Source organism: Manduca sexta, chromosome 24, assembly GCF_014839805.1.
Source record: "Manduca sexta isolate Smith_Timp_Sample1 chromosome 24, JHU_Msex_v1.0, whole genome shotgun sequence".
NCBI classification, from domain to species: domain Eukaryota; kingdom Metazoa; phylum Arthropoda; class Insecta; order Lepidoptera; family Sphingidae; genus Manduca; species Manduca sexta.
Window position 1 is genome coordinate 9,136,004 of NC_051138.1, and position 18,317 is coordinate 9,154,320.

Here is an 18,317-nt window from a genome sequence, read left to right on the forward strand (position 1 = left end):
TGATTTCAGATGTCGTTTGAACGTCGTATATGGCGAAAATATTTAATACTAGAGTGTAATTCCATCTCAAATAATGATGTTTTGACAGATGAAACTGAAAATTATAATAATAAAAAAATAACGATTCTCAGTGAAAAAATCTAATCTAGAAATTCTTAATACTAGGTTTTGACATGAGAAATTGGCATTTTGTATGGGAAAAATATATTGTTACGCGCCGCTATCCTAGCCGATGACATCGGGCGTTTCCGGAAGTATTCGGCTGCGCGGGCAGGCTGGCAGAAGAGAAGATATGTCACGCGGCGACTATTCGATTATTATTCTCTCTGGCTGGACGTTGTCAAAAGAATGTCTAAAATTGTATTCTGTAATTATTTTGCTAATATAATGTTTACTGTAAAAAGAGCGTTTTACATTCAGAAGTGGGATTATACAAATGATAATTTGAAGTTACATTGAATTCGAATGTGAAGAGAACTATCGGAATAAATCTGTGATGAATCATTGAATGCCAAAATTAAAATTACCAGATTCTCAGATTTTTAGTTACCATGGCAACGTCTACGTCTGTTGAAGTAAATATGTTGGGAATGCATATGGAATTGATGTCTGCACATTAGTACGATTAACGACATTCATAACAAAAACTTCGTTATGCCTGCTGCTTGGCTCACTGGAGAGGGTGTTTTCTTAGAAACTAAATCATTGGAGACAGGAATGACTGGAGCCATGTGAAGTCAAATTAGTGGCGCAACACTTCAGGCTGACAATGCGAACGTGCGTAACTGTTTATTTTATTTAATCTGATCTGTCTGTGGCCGTGAGCCTTTTGATAATATTCTATCTGCAGCCGTGACCATTTTGATCATATTCTGTCTGTAGCAATGACCATTCTGGTCATATTCTGTCTGTAACCATGAGCATTCTGATCATATTCTGTCTGTAGTCATGAGCATTCTGATCATATTCTGTCTGTGGCCATGAGCCTTCTGATCATATTCTGTCTGTAGCCATGAGCATTCTGATTAGTGTTACTAGGTCCTATTTGCTTGAAATCGGGCAACAGGTAAAACAAATCGTGATCCAGGTTGAAGGTCGAAACACAAAAAAAAAAATTTTGCAAGTCATGCTAATGTTGGTTTTCATTGCAATTTCTGTTTTAACATCGAATCATAGATCACGGTACAGTCGCGTCTCTAAACAACAGAACAAAATAAAACTATACCTACAGGGCTAGTGATGTGATGTGTTGTTTATTTTTTGATAATAATGTCTTTTGATAAATTTATTGATTTTCGGGACATTTAATGTCCCAATCAGTCGCAAATCGGGACGCGTCTCCAGAACTCTGATAACCGGGATATTCCGCGCACATCGAGACACCTGGTAACACTACGTCAGAACATACTCTGTCTGATTTGACTGCTTTATTTTACTGATCTGCTTCATTAATTCTGCCTTATTTAATTCCTTCTGTTTTTCTAGTTCTGTTTCTGGTTTAGTGTTTATATTTAATTATAAACTATATATAATATCTGTGAATTCATTAATCTTACATGGAAAGCTTACAGTCTGACGTAAAGAGATTAAGCTACAATATACGGCAGGAGTACAATATTATGTGATTTGTGGTATACGAGGTTCCAAAATCCAGTCAACTGTGTTGATGTATAAATGCAATTTAGGAAAACAGAGTAAAGAAAAATAAGACAGAGCAAACGTTGTTGTTTAGAAATGTAATATAATAATATAATATAACATACATATCTTCTGTTCCAGATACCCTCACTGATCTGGTTTGGAGCATGATAAAAAAAAAACTATTCTGTCTGTACTTGGACTCTGGATAAATTGAAAAGCACTGACTTATTAATTGAAATGTTTGGTATTCTTACATAGCACTTACGCAATGGCTCTGAACAATTGATGCTCTCTAAGTATACTAATAAGGTACAATATGTGAGCAATATTTCTACGAATGAATAAGGGTACAATATGGTGACTCTGAAATCGTATACTGGATTGTGTTGCCGTACTAGCTGTAACACTAAGCTTGGTTGGTTAACCTTCGCTCATTTTTTTGATAAACAGTGGGAATGGTAATCTGAGATTGCAAAAATATTTGTATTTGTCTTTGAGTATTCTTGCAATTTTGAAGTGTACCATGGTGGTGGTGGTGGTTTATTGTTGGTAATAACATTATGAACAAAAAAAAAAGTAAAATATCAGATAAAACCTTACGACTGACATCTATTATACTGCTTATGATAAGTTATTTTCTGTTAACCTGTTGAGTTGTAGAAATATTTTAACCGTGGTTTTATCGAGCAGACATGCACAAGGAATTCATGTCATGATGATACTTCAGAGATGGATGTCTTCTGATTTTAGTGGGTCATTAGAAGCTGATGTTTTAATCAAATAGTTAAAAAAAAAGTATGTTTAGAGTTCAGTTATTGTCATTTTGTATATATGTAATTATATGGCGAGAAATTACAAGTAGTGTTATAATAATAAAAAAAAGTTGAAACATATTCGGTAGAAGTAGCGACGGATGTGTGCTTCAGTATCGATACTATTTACGGAGCCCAATTTACGGAATGTAAAATTGACATTACCGAAAATTATGTACAAATCCTGGTTCCGATGAGTTGCCAACATTGTGTAATGCATATGAAAATTGCTGTAGTTGTTTTTATTCCATGTTGGCCATGTTCTCTTTGTGCTGGTTGTTTATATAAGCGGAACATACACGTGTAGCTAACGCTGTACTTGAGTAGTGTAATTGTAAATCACATGTCTCCACATCGGCTTCGATCGCCAGTGACAGTTTTTTATAAACACTGGGGTAACGGTTAAGTCTGCTGGTTCTCTTAGTTGAATCTGGTCCAGTGTCTTGGTTATGTCTGCGATATAGAACCACTTTAGCGAGGACTTTATAGATATTTGACATCAAGTTGTAGACCTATAGTTATTTATTCAAACTGTTAAGATTTATAGTCTTCTTAGTGTTTCTTATATTTTAAATAATATCCCATTTAGGAAGTGTCTTGACACGCGTGGCTTAACTGACTATTCGACTCATAGTTACGGGGTAGACTGCGCTTTCAATTGGTTTTCTGTTATAACAAACGAAAGTTTTGAAGATCCCGAGATCTCTGTCGTATTTTTAGTTGTTTCGTCCGATTTGATCTTGAATGTTGCTATGCTCTCTGGAGTCCGTCATTCATCGAACATATTCAGAGATTGGTATGAGAGCCCAGAAGCAGTTTCTGTATCATTTTTCACACGTGAATAACCACTGCCACAGTTTACAAAGCTACAAATCTAGACTTGCTCAATTTAAAATCAGTTTTCTTGAATAAAGACGCGAGATGGCAGATATCATTTTTTTTTTTTATTTTACAAAAATGGGTTAACGTTGACATTGATAACTCTGTTTTGTTAATGAAACTTAATTTTGCTGATTCTTGTTCTGGCAACCGTCTCCATAACAGAGTGACTTTCAATTTGCCAACACGGCGAATCAATTATAGTCATCACTTGCCTTTGTGGCGAATGTATCAGTCCACAATAATATGCTTCAAGAAATTTGTATTTTAGCGGTAAAGTACCTCAGATTAAGAAACTTGGAATAATAAATTCTGTCCTTAATTTGTGACTTCAACTAATTCGTTATTACTAATTCAAACACAATGTAACTTGTTTCCTAATTTACTTTTATTGCATGTAGGGTTCACTTCTCGAAAGTCGTGCACCCAGTTCTGTTGCTAATGTATCCGTTCTTAATTTGGAGTCTGTACATCTTATGTTATCGATTAGGTTAGAAGAGCTAGTAATAAAAAAAAAAATGTTATTTTCAATCTTCTTGTGTAGTCGTATAATAGTAATTGTTGTCCACTGACTTGAAAATAATTTATTCTTAAGACCTCAGTCAATAACTATGTGAGTGTAGGTGTTAATAATGTCCCTGTTCTCGATGAGAAGTTCATTGCTGATGTTCTCTGCACCTGGAGTTTTATTTGACTACTTTTATGTTTCAGAGATTGACTCCGGTACCGGTTCTTTAATGGTCGGATCTGTTGTTTCTGTAGTATTTCTGCATGTGTATAATTCTTGGATGCATTAAGTAGCTTTGATAGAGACTCTCGTATTGTGGTTTCTATTATGCCGTTTTTATCCTTTATGCTGGGGATCTAATCTCTTTTCGCTGTCTGTATTTTCCCGTCTTTTTTCTTAATGCCTCTGGTCGTTTGAATGCATTTTTTCTGTGTTTATAATCTGGAAGCATGGCAATCTTCCGCATGTTAGTTTTAAATATTTTATTAATTTCAGTTATGACTTTTCTAACGCTTCTTGCCTTTATGCTGTGTTACTTGTAAACCATTTGATTAATTGATTTGATTGAGTTGGTATATGTTGCGTATGCTTATTTATATGTATGAATCGTGTGCTGATAAGTCCTTATTGTGTGTTTTATTATCTTGTGTGTTAACTTCCTTTGCGACTTCTATGGAGTTCTTTAGTTGTGCTTCTCATTCCTTTTCATTTGCTGCTGTCTTACTAATTGGAGGTTTTGCTTTGAAAGGTTTAATTGTTCTGGGTGTTATTTTAAACTTAAGTTTGGTTCTCAGCATTCTATGATTGCTACTAGTATTCAGCATTAACTGTATGTAAACTTGGTTAAATAGAATGAAGGTCTTTGGTTGCTGGGAATGAAGTAAGGAAATGGGGTTTAGGTACTAACGAAAAATTAATTATATACACATATAGCGTGAAAGTTAATTGCAAAATGGATAAGTTGTTGGATATTGTGGATACGCAAGACTTGATTGGTTTATTAAAGAGTTAATCGATCAGAAATAGTTAGTGATTTACTGGTAAAAATGTTTAAAATATAAGTATCCGATTCAGTTCTGCTTTCTCAGAATTTATGTTTGTGAATACCTTTGGTATTCACTTTGCAGGATGGCCGATGTTACGCGCCGCTATCCTAGCCGATGACATCGGGCGTTTCCGGAAGTATTCGGCTGCGCGGGCAGGCTGGCAGAAGAGAAGATATGTCACGCGGCGACTATTCGATTATTATTCTCTCTGGCTGGACGTTGTCAAAAGAATGTCTAAAATTGTATTCTGTAATTATTTTGCTAATATAATGTTTACTGTAAAAAGAGCGTTTTACAATATAGGTATTAAACGTCAGTCAGGTAAGTATGTGTCTCTGCTATGTATCTTAATCTGAGATCTTAACAAATCAAACGAAATAAGTATTCTGTACCTACTCAGAATAATATTATAACAATTCGGGGATTTTGCACAAAAAAAATACGTAAGCATTTACTGTGTAGAAATAATGGCAAAAACCCTCTTTATTCTAATATTATTTCTTAAATATCATTGATTTTCAGGTGAAAATATCTGTAGGTATAGATTTTAAGACGGGGCAGTAAGGACAGCTTCCTTATCTTTTGTAGCTCCAAGAAAACTGCCTGATGAGACCGTTCATGAAAAGAATGTACCTAAATACAGTCAGCATGAAAATGCGTAATTTATGGAAAATCTTTTTTTTAATCCGGAAAGCTCAGTGGTAGTTGAACACATCGTTTATGGCTTATAATTACGCCATCGAGGCAGTAACTCATATTTGAAAAGAACGAAGTTGATAATATTAATTTTTTCCTGTTGTTTTTCTGTTAAGAGAATAAGCCGAGTCAAGTTGATGTTTCGATGCAATTGTTGGCAATGGCTGGACAATACTTTTGGTTCATTGCGTGGTTTTGAGCACGCACAATTTATTAATAACGCAGTAAGTAACGATGCACGCAGATTGAAATTTTCCTGGGTTCGTTTGTGGGCTATCACTTAGAGTTACTGTGTTGTCACGTCCTTAGAGTGCGGCCGCCGAGAGTTGGTCGAATTAAAGTCAAGGATAGCGACAAACATAGACACGGTTTCTAGGGACTAGTGAGACACGGAAGATGTAAAGGGTAGGTGTCATGTCTAACTTTAGGTCGGCTATGTTAAAGCAATCATATCTCTTGCTACCAAAAGTACAATGAAGTATCTATGATAATTCTTCTACTATTCGCCGACTTCGTTTTCTACGTAATATTTTTTTAGGGTAAAACGACGCATCCTTAAATAACAAGTGAAGGTTTTCTCTGACGATGACATTGTGTTGAAATAAACAAAACTAAGTTTCACGTGTGGCCTCGATGTCGAGCCGCTAAGTTTGCGAACTTTGAAACCACGATTTTAAAGTTTGTACGTTTATCACATTATGTTATTTCAGATTTAATCCAAAATAGGTATATTTGGCAGTATCTTTGTTCCATTGTTTTCTTCGTTTATTATTTTCTCTGCCTATAACTTATCGAACTTAAGTACCTATACGTGTTTGTTTATTCATATCATTGTCTTACAAGCATATTTGTAAAGGTAGAATAAAACAGCTCAAACTAACTAATCCTTCTGACTGCCCAGGCCAGTCCGGTTATCTTTAAAATTGCTTTAATAAATGCTGACTTTTTATTTCATACTTGTAGTAATATAAACTAAAGAAAACTACTGTTTTCCATGGTTTCAGTTCTCTGGACTATGTTAGCGCCTAGTAACCACGTATTCGATCATGATCGCAATAGCTATTGGTAACACCGCACAATCCAAGATCGTTGTCGAGATCTGGATAGTAGTTTGTAATGAAATTTCATACATATTCCATAGAACTTGCAGCGGAATCCTAACATTTCAATTCCAACATTTTTACTCAGAACAGTCGAACGATACAACTTGCCTTTATTTAAAAAGTAGATTTTTGATCATATTTTATTAACTGTGCTATTATATTTAATTACTGTCTTTTGTATGCATTTAACCAGTAAGAATGAAGTACCATATTAATGTAGATGCAAAAGTTTGTGAAGGTGTTTTGATATTTGTATGCTTGTAAGTAGCAAACGCAAATGTTGGTAAACGGACTTACTCCAGTAAAATACACACCGGGACATTTATTCCATGCAAGGTCTTTCACACGCGCTGGGCCGCCAGCAAAACCGTTTGCTATATATTCTAATTAATACAATTACCTATAATTTTTACATTAAGCTTATATATAATGTTGTCATCAGTTTGTAAGAATTATTATTGCGTAATCTAGTCGTAAGGTATCTAAATTGGAACTGTCGTTCCGCTTATGGGTAGCATTTGAATGCGGCCAAAATACCTTTCAGTTATAATAATGAGTCTCGTGTTGTTAATATACCATAATAATATGTTGATGATTTTGTTTGGTCCTCGTCGAGTTACTCCCCCAGCTCTACTCTAGTCACGCGATCGAGTTGTTTTGTAATGTATTATAAACTAAAAAACTTTTCGTTTGCCTACATAATGCTCATAGAAACTAGAATACAACAATGTTGAATAATTTCTTCATTCATTATAACTATGATTGTGTAAGTATACCATACCTTTAACTGAAGTCGTGGATATGGGTTACGATGTTGATGTTTGGGGCAAGGAAAAGAGCATTCGCGAAGCTTTGGTCAGATGTGTACCAAATCAGTCTTCATATTGTATAACTAGGGACCTTTTCTTTTTTTTTTGGTTTCGTGGTGAAAGTCCCTTATAACTACCGCCCAGGTTATGCTGGGGTAACCGTGCCTTACGGCCCGGCGTTGAGCCGCCCGGATTTGATGACGACCTTCGGGTGACCGTCGGGCCGAGTTCCTAACCCTATGTACAACTAACCTACGCACGGCCTACCAACTAAAACTCGGCGGTGGCCCTCTACGGTGCATTAGGGACAGCTAACGGCTTCCTCGGACGGAAGTGTCTAAGTCTTCTTCGTCCGCAGCCGAGCAGCCTGCGCGGTGCCGCCTTGCGGCCCGTCTCCTTTGGAAGGAGGGGGGTGGGGCTCAAAAGCCCCCGCACACCATAGGATGTCCTCGGCGTCTACGGCAGCAAGAGGCCAACTATACACCACCGTCCATCCCGGGGGTCAACCGAAAAATGTGCACAGAAATGCACTAGGGCGGATAGCCCCCTGCTGCCCGCCGACAACCCTTATTGTTACCCCTATTAGTTGTCTCTTATGACAGGCAGGGGATACCGTGGTGGAATTTTCCAAACGCCCCCATTCCACAGGGCGGAAGACGCCGCCCAGTGTTCCACCCGGCGCCTTAATACTTAATTAGCTTTAAACGATTTCTGGTTGTCCGATTGCTAGCAAACTTCACGGGATTACCCAGAAGGTTAATATGAAGATTACATAAAAAATATATTAAAATCGCTCCAGCCATTTTGGTGTCCAAGGGATACATATATACACATTATTCACTATTTCTTGTTTATATATACATATAAGTATAGATAAAAACGAATATAGTTTTTAATCATTGGTAAATTATATCGATAATGTTTTTTAAATATTATGTTTATATTTGAAAAGGTAAGTATTTTTTTTTTAATTAAATCATGAGCGAAACATTTCAAACGATACTCGTCTTTCTATACTTAACTGTTTTATGATTGAGTTAAATATTTTTTTAAATGTTAGTGTATTATGCGGTTGATAAAACACAAACAAATAATCAGTCAATTCACGAAAGCGCGTTTGCGCTTTATCACAAATAATCCAATTAATTCATATTTACTTACATTTAAATATTAAAATTATTTATACACAAGTTTTCGTTTGCTTTAACAGCTTAAATAAATATGAAGTTGAATACTTTCGAAAAATGTTACTGCGAAATTAACAACTTTTCCAAATTAACATTTAACTTTGTAGTCGTAAATTATATTTATGGTTAAAATGGGTGACACCTACGATATATTGAAAGCAGATGTTTGCATAAACCCGCTAATATGTATGCAAAGGTACATATAGTATTTTTTTACGAATATCGGCGCCCTGACTCCTACCTATTGTTTTCAGACTAAAAAGTGATCTGCTGAAAAAAGTTTTGGGAAAGGTAGTACTTTCGTGCGAGCCGTAGGTCTAGGTATTGTTATAGAGTCAACCTACAAGTCAGAAAGACACATTTTTACAACAAGATAATATATATTAATTAAAAGGTTGCAAACTTTTCCTGAAAAAGCTTTTTTTTCGGTAATGTAAACGTCCATTATGTCGGCTTAGAACTTAATTACTTGTTTATTTATTATTATCGTATTTTTGTCGCAAAATAAGAAACAAAATCATGATTTTATAATTTCATATCAACTTCACGATTTTAATGGCTTAAGTGGCGTAGTTATTAATTATGACTGGCGTCATTATGTTCACAGATCTGACGCAGGGAACCATTCTGGGTGCGTATGACGCAATAAGGGAAATACGGTCGGAAATATTTATTTATCAAACAAATTTAGCAACGATCGTAGATTATTGTGATGTCATTATTGTATTTGTTTATTTTTTTTTTATTTTAACTATCTCTGCAAAGACTACAAAAACTACTCTGTACGAAAACTATCTCTACAAAGAAAATATTTACTAATAGGGAGAAACTTCACCTACTATAATATTATAACATTGACCGCGCAAGAATATATAGCGGTTCTACATTTTCTTTTATTGCTTTATATCTTTTTTAATATTAACGAAATTACTTCTGACTTCGATCTTCTAAGGCTTTTTTTCAATAAACACTGTCACTTGACCTCTTTTGATTATAAAAGGTTAAGAGAGGCGATAAAGCAAAGAGGGTAAAATGGAGCGTGCCGAGTTTAAAGGGTATATATGCCGTGCAAATTATGTAAAAGCACTCTAAACTGAATCCTGACACGATCTGACCGAGTACGTTTATATTTTTATGCAGAGAATATGCCGACTGTCGCGATTTATTAGATTACTAACAGCCACAGTCTTGTGTACGTAGAATAAAAAGATACGAAATATTGCTAGTATATATTAATGCTAGATCGAACAACGTGTAGGTTTTATAAAAGTTGATATATATCTAGACAATAACATAGTCAGGAAGTAAGAAATGAAGAGGCAGCGTATAATGCACTTTAAACATTTAGACATTAGACCAGAGGCTCAAGTTATGCAAGAGAGAAATACATTTTGTTACGCGCCGCTATCCTAGCCGATGACATCGGGCGTTTCCGGAAGTATTCGGCTGCGCGGGCAGGCTGGCAGAAGAGAAGATATGTCACGCGGCGACTATTCTATTATTATTCTCTCTGGCTGGACGTTGTCAAAAGAATGTTTAAAATTGTATTCTGTAATTATTTTGCTAATATAATGTTTACTGTAAAAAGAGCGTTTTACAATTTATTTATGAACTTTGAGGAAAGTAAAGCAATTCAATTCCTGCAATTCCTGCTATTAATATCATATAGTAGTGAGGCATGTACACTGGTATAGTAGTTTAAGTACCTTAACGATTAACGTTTTCAATGAACGGACTTAATCAATTTAGTCTCTAATGATTTAGTAGCGACCAGCCTCAATCCACTTGTGTATCCTATGATCTCAATCAAAATTTTAATCCATCAGTTCCGTTGCTGACAAAGAGAATTTGCATCAGTGACCGACGGGCTGACGCCTGACATAGTTTATTTGAGACAAATTGATTTGAACTAAACGTGAGATTTGGAATAATTTTTTTTTGTCATTGTTTTGAATGACGAGACAAGCTTGTCGTTCGCGTAATGGTAAGAGATACGATTGCCCATAAACAGAAGAACCACCATCCAACATTATTAACTTGAATTACTAAGTATTTTTTGGTATTCCACTGCGCTCGACATCCTGAGACATGAGATGTTAAGAGTTATAATGTCCAGTAGTTACACTGGCTATAATGCTCTTAAAACCGGAAAACAATTTTGACTAAACTTGCTGCTTGGCGGTAGAAATAGTCATTGCGGTAGTACTCACCCAGGAGGACTCTCACATATGAGAGACCTACCACCAGGTATATATATTTATATAATTAAAATATCATCGTTATAATTTAGTGCTGATACTTAATAAATATTACAGTTTGATTATTTTACATAATAGTATGTAATTACTAAATACCACCAAAAAGGTATAAATTTATTGAGTTATTTTTTGACACCAATAAAGGAAACTGTGTAATGTAAATCTGGAATTAATAAAAGATCATTTGTCGCAATAATTATTAGTCTTTTTATTTGTATTGTCACACTTTCTTTTGATGACATTTCATCTTTTTCTATCATCTGATTAAAATAATAAATATAATGGCCATGTCATACATAACCTGATTACGTTTGTCTTTAGATACTAATTATAGATAACGACACGAATAGTGAACACATAGGAAGAATGATAGAAATCAATTGCCAGAACCATCGATGCATTGGAGGTCGAAATGACCAATCACGAGTGTGTTTACGACGCGTACCGCCATTATTATTATATTTCAAATATAATTTGACTGCCTTGTAGGTGTAGTTGTATTACAGCTAGAGGAATACCTCTAGGAACTGACATTGTAGATAGAGATTGTTATTTTTACTTATATTAAACGTCCATGAAGAATATAAATTTTTCAACTTTAAAATCGCGATGTCTCGCGAACGGTGACTCGTACGAAAAAAATATTAGAACCGTTGTTGTAGGGAATTGTATGATCTGCAACTTTTTTCTGATCTACTTACGATAAATCTCCGGTTCAGAGAAAAATGGAAAAAACCGCAATTTTTGACATTTGACCTTGAATAAAATTTTATGTACACATAGGATCGATGTCTATACCAAATTTCAGCTCTCAGCGAATTTTTCCTTTACACATGTTTTTGATGTCTATTTTGACTAGACTAATAATTTTAATCCAGTAGATAGACAATTTATTAAGGAATATTTTTTTTTGTTTAAAATGTTCCAAAAACCTCAAATTGTTTTTTTAAATAAATTATTGTATTTCTGCCCGTAAAATTAAGCGCCAATAAGTATGGAACGCATTGATCAAGGCCGTTTGCAAGGTGAGAGGCATTAAAAAAGAATTCTACGAATAAAATAGGGTTAATAAACATTTTCAAACACGGAGTCCATAAAAAAAGCCTTGAAAAGAACGAAAAATGGGAAAATAATTGCGATATGGATCGGCATCCCCCGTGTTTGCCGTGTTACTCTAGTCTGGCGTGCATGTTAGGGAGAAATACGCGTAATGGTGCGACACTATCGCGTAGTTCCCAATACACACCATCAGCAGAGATATGCATCGGGCATGCTTCATTGACTCGAACACGCGGCATGTGTGAAATGTGCTTCCATTAATTCCTTGATATGCTAAACTAAAAAATATTTGCATGTTAGTTTGGGATCACGCAGATATTACGCAACTATGCGCTGACGACATTCTTCTACATTTATATATTGTACTACAACTATTGACGGGTGAGGCTACGGATCGTCATGAGAGACTTCCGTAAAGTTTGTAAATAAAACTGTACAGATAGTTGGATGAAAGAGTAATTAAAAAACTTTGAGGTAAACGAGATTAGTAATTTACAAAGACAATAGAAGAGTGCATCATTAAAAGAAAATGGCCTCTTGCTCGTTACTTAAATAAATAATTAGTTCATGTATGCGCAATATATGTTATACAATTCTTGTTCGTGTTAATATTCCACGATGTTATTGTGTTACGAGGGATAAATTATGTCATAAAATATAGAATTACCGTACAAACAATCGTATTAACAATTTGTTGGCGCAAACAGTGAAAGTCTTCCTTACTTATATCTCAGAATTAAGTAGCTTACAGTTAACTAAGTAAGTCTCGGTAAACACAATTAAAACGGCATCTCGCATGTGGACGGATTCCGTGAGTCTTAGGTATAATTTTCCGGTGTAAATCCGGGCTTTAAGAAGCCCTTTCAAATTCTCCGTCTGCCCTTAAGGGAATTTTAATGTACTTCGATGCTATTTACTTTCTGAATAAATTCAGTATTTGGGTGCAAATGCTGTCATTAGAAACTTATGTATACAGAAGTGTCACGTCGACTAAATGTGAGATCTAAGCTTTTATATATTTTCTTTTACATTACCTAAAATATGGTATGTATGTCAAGTGCTAATGTGTAAGAAATGAAAGACATCTTTAGCCTAAAGTATTCTATCAACACAGACAGCGCATTAATTGAAAGCAATTCAGAAGATTAGAATTGTCTAACATACTAAACTATTTAAATAATAAACTGTCAAATTAATTATATTATTCCGTAGTAAAAATAAATTAATCAAACTAGCAGTAAACACTCTATCTTGAACTTTAATGTTTGTTATATTTGTTAGTTATTAGTTTTACTATTTGGACCCTTTGACCCTCCGTAATTAGTTATACGGTACTCAGATTGATGAAGAACTTCCACATATCCTTAACAACAACAGAAACTATCAAGTTAGTAGATATTGTTTATATTTAGTTAATACGTGTATCTTTTAATCCGTAAAAATATTTAGGCATTTTTATTGACTTCTCCATTCCATTCCGTCAGTTTTCCTTATTCTTATTTTAAGTTGACGCAACACATATTTTCTGGCATATTGCAGGATTTGGCTTAGTTTTTACAATCTGCCGCTTCAGCGTGTCTGACGTCAACAAATTCAATAAGAAAACTCACAGCAAGCATTGTTCTATCTAGAAATCAAATTTAGGACCTTTTGCTCTACAGTCCATGTACGTTACAAGACCTAGGAGTCTACAAGTCAAACTTTAGCAGAATATAAATAGCAAGAAAATGTTAAACTACACATGTCAGGTGTATTTGCTACTCAAGGCACTGTTATGCATTTATAGTAGTTTGAATAAAACGCCCTATAATCCACTACGTAAAGTTTTCGGAATAAGCTTTGGCCAGACATCTCACCCAGCCTCTCGTCACGGCACTATGACGTAATGTAACAATGTTACACAGTGGCGCTACGCCCTGCAATGTACAGTCGACGAAATGAAATCATACCTCGCCACCCCTTATGTATAATAAAAGTCTTATCTAATTCTCACTTCCATTCCAGAATTAACTAGCCGTCCTCGTGGTTTTAATTTCAGCTCGAATCAAAAGTTGCTCTGCTACATTTAAATCGCAGGTATGGAAAAAGCGTATAAATGTCATAAAATTCGTAATCATAAAACGATGTAGCTTGGCCCGCACACAACGTGCAGGGTGCCGGCAATAATAGGACAGAGCGCTGAGACGAACAAAGAGAATACAGGTGTATACATTTTCTACAAAAAGAATGGCTTCTAGACGGCTATTGTCAAGTACTTTTTTCAAAGATATTCAAATATATAGTTAGTTATAGACCGGACATCAGGCCAAATTTTTGGTCCAATAGTTATTACCAATTGGTAATAAGTCGCTGTCTTATTTGATATGTCCGTATCACAAGATGTCACTGCGTCCTTATATATTAATACAATAATAATATATTTACAGAATACATGCTAATATTCGCATTAATAAATGTGAATTATGCTACAAACATTACCAAATTCTTCTACTATATAGTTACCATTTTGTATAGCCATTATTTCCTACAATTGAAACGAAAAGATCCACTTATTAAATATTAATGGCATAAGAAAAATGTTTCTAATGTACGTAGTCACAAAATGAACACATTCTGTAATTTTCTGAAGGTTGAATGAACAATGAACCCTTTCAATTTATATCGTCCCCTGCTTATCATCCCTATTGTGGAGTACATAATAAGACAGATTCATTCATCACTGCACAGTTTTTCAGAGCACTTACTCTTTCAATCGATATTAAACCTAATGGCATTTTTTTATAGCCTCGGAAAGAATTAAATATTTTCTCAATATACCCATACCTACCTTTTTCTTTATTCCAATGGTAAAATATCCATTATTATATATTTGCTACCCAAAATTGCAACGGATAATTTCAGGTACATTTTTTCATTCCATGCGCTGTCATATAAGAGGTTGGCTAAAGTGTTATTAAAACAGTTATCAACAGTTGTTATTTTTTCGCATAGATTCATATTTTATAAGAAACATTTTTTTAACTCATGAGACTAAAAATGTATCCGAGCGAAAGCAAATTAATTACTTTTAACACGGCAAGTTAATTGAGGGCTCAATAAGTATTTATTAAGGACCAACTTAGTACCTTCTAATTTAATTCCAGAAATTTTAGAACACATTTTGCTATCCTAAAATTAATAAGCTTCCAAGTAAATAATCTGTTAAAAAAATAACTTTCTCGTATTAAAAATTTTCATGGCATTAGTTGAGTACTTCGAAATGTAATTATCTATTTTAAAGGTTGTAAGAGTAAAAATTTATCATCCAAAATATGATGTTAATACATTAAAGTGATAAGGGCACATTATATACATAATATTATGAGTTTACATGAATAATAAATATCGATCGGAATCACAGTTTCAAAAAAAATACCTTATGTAACAGCTTGCAATTCCATATTGCATTTCATAGTCACTGATATTCAGAGGTCTTAACAGGCAGCCCTTCGTTCAGTTTACCAGTCTGGATGTTATATTGCCGGGAGACTTGTAGACGATAACACGACAAAAGTCTTGATTGAGTGATGATAGTGAAATTGCGAGAACAGAGGGTAGATTACCAGCTCAGATTCAGAAGTTCATAGATAATTAGATTAGCACTAGAATGATAGTAGATGTCGTTAAATTGGTTATAAACTGACATCCATACACATACGACATCTAGAAAACTAGTGCATAAGGCATGTCAAGTTTTATACAGCAACCTTATGAAACTTCTTCAAAAGGAGTATTCCGTGGCAGCCCAGGTAGGTACGTAAAGCATAAAGTTCGTGCTCTTATACATTTAGTAGTTTTTACTTCTTTTTCGTAGACGACACTTTCGAACAGCGCTTTTGACAGTCAAACATGAATCTAGTTTCCCTCGTAAAGCTTTAGTGTGCTTTTGCAATCAAAATTAATGCCAGATGTTCATGTCTTTATTTTTGTATTTCATCGCTGAGAGTGAGTTAGTTTTTGAGAACACCAATACAACGTTCATGAATTAAATTTTCTACCGCAATATGCACTTAAAAGTGTAACTATACAAGGTCTCTGATTGTGTTAAAATATTAAAGCGTTGTACGGACATTGATTTGCTGTACCTTTATTTGTGCGTGAGTAAATTCTTCACCAATATAAATAAATTTTTATTTTATTATAATGTTTGCTATGTATCAAATTATTTAGTAGGTAGGTATATTATACTTTATATAGTGTGTGCCTTTTTATTTTATAATTATTTGTTTTGGTGACCATTTTTTATAATATAATTGAAAGCCTCCTACGACGTAAAATTACAAATACGATAGAAAATAAAATAAGCTTTTGTTCTAGGTAACAGTTACGGCATTTGTTATTACATAAAAGATTTTGAGCGTTTGAGAATATTAAGAATGAATTCCATATCTTCTGGGCAGAGAAGAGCTTCAGGAAAAGGTTGGACGGAAAAGTTCTGGACGGAAAAGACCACGAACCGGAAGACGCAGCGTAAGCAGGCCCCCCACGAGATGGATCCATAACCTGTTGAGGGTCGCCGGAGTCCAATGGATGAGGGCGTCCCAGAACCGGTCCCTGTGGCGCTGAATGGGGGAGGCCTATGTCCAACAGAGGACGATTCCCGGCTGAAATAACGCAGAGAAAAGGTATTCTTTATATTTTTATTATTATTGAAGAAATTTGAAGATTTTAAAACTTCTTTATTGGTTCCCTCACCTTATTAAAATATTTATTGTTGTTCTTTACAATTAAAAAGAAAAATAAAAATTTACGTTTTCCGATACTTATTCACATATTATTCCAATTAAAGCCATAGTTTGTAGTAAGAACTAAAGGACCCAAAGGATTTACTTTTTCAAAATAAATTCTAAAAGAACTGCATATAATACACGTAATGTTTCAAGTTTTAACTTTTTATAATGCCACATAACATAATATGCAAAGTATAAAACACGTCATGTTTCAAGTGCAGGTTACGTTGTTCTCTTTTTCAGTCTGACGCGATGTATTATATTTTCATTTGAATTATGGATTTAACATTTTATGCATAAGCTGTAGCCACTACGCAAGTTTTTTCTAATTTTAGTTTGGTGTACATTTCAGTTATCATATTTTATTTGTTTTTAAAGGATTTTTAAACCTTTTATGGATAAAATGGTTAATAATTGTTTTTGTAAATGACTTATTCATTCTGTTTGGTATTTTTTTAAACCCTAAACATTGTAACACTGGACTACAATAAAATGTAATAAATTAGTTTTAGGCGGTGAGTTTCCACGTTTCATTTTGGTATATATGCATAGATGATGCTTAAATAAAAAAATAATAATCAGCATATAACAAAAAAGTAAAAGGATTCTTTCACGGTTTCCAAAGCATTTCTCATTAAATAAACAAAAACAAATTTTATAAAGAACATCTTGAAAGTTTCAACAGTAATGAAAGAAACAGAGATTTTATTTTTGTCATTGGTTTATTCCGATGTTTTGGGTGATTCGCCTATCCCTTTATTTCGTGAGGAAAACATTTAATGCGGTTTCAGTGTAAGGGTGAATTGTGAAACGGTATTAACTTACTTGAGATCCTACAAAAGATTTAAGCTGGCGCATAGTTATGCAACAGATTTGAAACAGATTTTATCAGTAGTAACCAGTAGTACCAAAAAAGTACGAAGTTTGAGAGATATGTTTTTCATATTTTTTTAAGTGGACGAACATGTCATCATATCATAATGTCGGACATGGATGTCAGACACTATTGAAAATCTCACTTATATGATAATGACCTAAAATAAAGGTTCAAAAAGATGCAAGTAAAGTAAAATAAGACTAATAAAATATACTTTTCAATCAAATCACATCCAACTTTATACGAGGCCCATTCTGAACTAATCATCCGCAACCAAAACAAAATTGAGTAACGTCAAAAGATATAATTTACGGTGTCCAGGGATCGGAACGCACCTGGAGCCTACTTCGGTTTGCGTTACATTAAGTGGCAGGGCGCTCGTCAAATAAGATGGTACCGGTCATCACAAATTGAACAGGCGGACTTGTGGTATTGACATTATGCAAAATTTATCGGACGCTACTAGATATTATTCCATTGTTTACTTCAATACACTGTACTTTAAATTTACTTAAATTAATAAATATATTATATGTTGGTAAAAACTATTTACAGGTTTTGTCGGGGTTATTTGTATTATTATTTTCTCCCAACGTTTCGAAGACTTTGCAGCCTTCATGGTCGCGGGGCGGTTTGAGGTGTAAATTTTTTTTTTGTTTACGTGTTGGTCGTC